Here is a 2962-nt window from a genome sequence, read left to right as displayed (position 1 = left end):
TGTTTAGGAGCTTTAATGTGAAGCTGTCATGTTGGAAACAAGCGGCTGCATTGAAAGTGCACTGAGTGGTAAAATAAATACATTAACTTTCACGAGTGATAGTTTTCTACCAGCATTCCTCTCTTGCATAGCAGCATCACTTTTTACCGTCATATGTTTTTTTTTACAGACTTCAAAGCTTTCCATTATAACATTCTGTTACTCTCGTTTTAAGTAGGCAACACATGATTGATCCATTCCATCCAGAAGAAGATTTTCATGGGACCTTAAATGTCCCTTAATTAGTTTTATAGATTCTAAAGAAGAAAAAATGGATAAACAAAGTAAGCTTTTTTCCTCACATTTTGGATCACGTACTAAACTATGACATTTTAGTGACATTTTGGACGACGTATGAAACTATGATGGTTTTTTTTAACATTTTGGATGACATACTAAACTATGACTTTTTTGCTAAACCAGGCCCGGGGTGGCTAATTGGGAGGACTGGGACAATTCCCGGTGGGCCGGTCTGATGTTTGGGCCGTGAGGGCCGGTGCTAACTGTTTTTAGGCTGGTGTTCAGCCATGGCACTGGGTTAATCATTCTGCTGCTACCGCTGTTCCTGGGCCGCCTCCACTGGCAGCTCCTCTTTTTGTTTTTTTGCTTTTTTTGCAGACACACCGTGACGTAACACATTCGTGCACACAGTCAGAGGTGTTTGAAAGATGGAAAACAGGAAGAGCAAGCGTGGTGTGGAGAAGGCAAGAATTAAAAAGAGGAAAGCTCTGGAAACAGACGCAGCCAAATGTGCAGAAATTGGAAACTTTTTCACTAAAGCTCGTTTGAAACGACAAATGAGGACGAGGAAACGGATACGGACTTTGTTGAACTTTGCAAACCACCGTTCAAGTTAATTATCAAGTCAATTGATTGTGTGTCATTGTGGAGTAAAACATAGCGTTATATAATTTAAATAATAGTATGATGTGACCACATAACTGGGAACCTTTGTCCTGTAGCCCCTCAGAGTCAGAAGAAAGATCCAGAACCAAGCAGCAGCCAAGAGCCACAAGTCCAGAGTGGGAGGTAGGATTGTTCATTGAGTGATTATTATTAGAATGAATATAATGGAGAGTCTGGTGTAGACCTGCTCTATATGAGCAGTGCCCTGAGATGCGAGATGATTCAGCTCTACATTAATGAAACTGACCTGACGACTTTGTAAAAAGTGGAGATTTGTGCTGAGAATTTTGGCCATTTTAAAAATGTGATTTAGTGTCAGAAGCAGAGCCAGCAGTGATGAGGGGATTACTGCTGTCAGTATGGAAGGAACAGGTGAGCTGTTGGAACAGAGCGAACAAGCAAGCATTAGTTCCAATACTGTCTATACCCAAACGATAGCAGTGACCCATTTTATTTTTACCATTAAAAGACAGTAAATACACAAAGCCCATAATTGAAAGGGAATAGGATGAGATGAAAACACTTACTTTCATTACTAATGTTGTCTATTTTTAATAAAGTTCATGCTACTTTTATAAAATGATGTAAGTGAATAAATTATATTTTTGTGATCTGTGTTTGATTTCTGTCTTTTCTCCTGTCATCCAGATGTTCAGAGGGAGCAGATGCCACATGTGGTCCAGCCGATGGAAGGTCTTGAAGTTCTCTGACTGAAGATGGTCCTCTGACTGGATTTAAGGTTCAGATGCTCAGGAACAAACTCCACCAATGAGCCAACAGGGAAGCTTTAGGTTTATTAAATGTTGCTATGAAGGTATCGCTGTTTTTCTTTGTGAATGCAATGTGCTCCACCTGAAACTTGAATTAGAACTTAGAAGTAAATCCTCCCATCTGAAAGGATTTAGTTGCATTAATAACCTCATAACATTCTAATTTTTATTGCAGTCTTGGTTGGAAATAGAATCTCTGTATTGATTCAGGTAAAAACTGAACTTCACAGCATGTTGGAGCAAAACAACCAGATGAAAAGTGTGATGGTGTTGGATTGTCAGGCCATAATGTTGCAGCTCAAAGCAGCTTTTCTATCTCACGTCATTCAGCTATGAATCAACACAGCAGAAAATTTGAGGCAAACTTTAACAAATGCTGCCTGAGAGTTTACAGGTTTTTATGTTAGATTTCTTCAGTAATTTAATGAGAGCTCCATCCATCCATTCTCTATACACCGCTTTATCCTCACTAGGGTTGCAGGGGGTGCTGAAGCCTATCCCAGCTGACTCGGGCAAAGGCAGGGGACACCCTGGACAGGTCACCAGTCTGTCACAGGGCTACATATACAGACACACAATCACACTCACATTAAAGGCTACACTATGACGTTTTTAGAGCGATATGCTATTGTCAAGTGGGGTACAAGGGTTGAGGTCTCAGAGAGCACTCAGGTCTTAAGGTAACAAAAGTTTTAAGCAGACAGATAAAGATCAAGTGAAGAAACATTATAAGTTAGCCATGTGATTATGCTTGCTTAAGTAGATATATTCTAGATTGTTGATATAATGAAATTATGGTTAAAATGATTTTTTTTATGTTTAGATGAAGAAGTATTCAAAGAAGTAATTCTGTGTAACTGAATGTGTTTTTGAACTGAAGTAATCTGTTCTGGCCTTGAGCTGTGTGCATGCAGGAAGGAGAAAAGCAAAAGTGAGCATGACACAGCTATGATGTTTTAAGAACGACATACTACAGCCATGGCCATAAGTTTGGACACAAGTACCATGACGCTTGTGAATCTTAGAAAATACCACAAAATTGTCACTTACAAAACAGTACACAACTCCTGAGAACTATATTAAGTTTCATATTTTAAAAAAACATCAAAAGGGTTTGGTGTCATTTTGTTATTCTTACCAAATTCGGTTGTGAAAGCACTGCATTTTTTTGTTATTTTCTTCTAATATTATGTTTTGGGAACAAAGTTGTTACAATTGTTGGAATTTATTGATAATATTATATCCCT

General features: G+C 38.6%; 1 long non-coding RNA gene across 1 annotated transcript; it reads left to right on the top strand.

Annotated features, from left to right (window-relative positions):
• The first annotated feature begins 822 nt into the window (after positions 1-822).
• On the top strand, positions 823-1787 carry LOC127534139 (uncharacterized). The gene is made up of 3 exons (XR_007942136.1): positions 823-891; positions 1002-1068; positions 1594-1787. It is a non-coding gene; the product is annotated as an uncharacterized LOC127534139 (long non-coding RNA).
• Positions 1788-2962: the final 1175 nt, after the last annotated feature.

This window comes from Acanthochromis polyacanthus, chromosome 5 (assembly GCF_021347895.1).
Source record: "Acanthochromis polyacanthus isolate Apoly-LR-REF ecotype Palm Island chromosome 5, KAUST_Apoly_ChrSc, whole genome shotgun sequence".
Taxonomy (NCBI): domain Eukaryota; kingdom Metazoa; phylum Chordata; class Actinopteri; family Pomacentridae; genus Acanthochromis; species Acanthochromis polyacanthus.
This window is presented reverse-complemented; position numbering and strand designations above follow the sequence as displayed.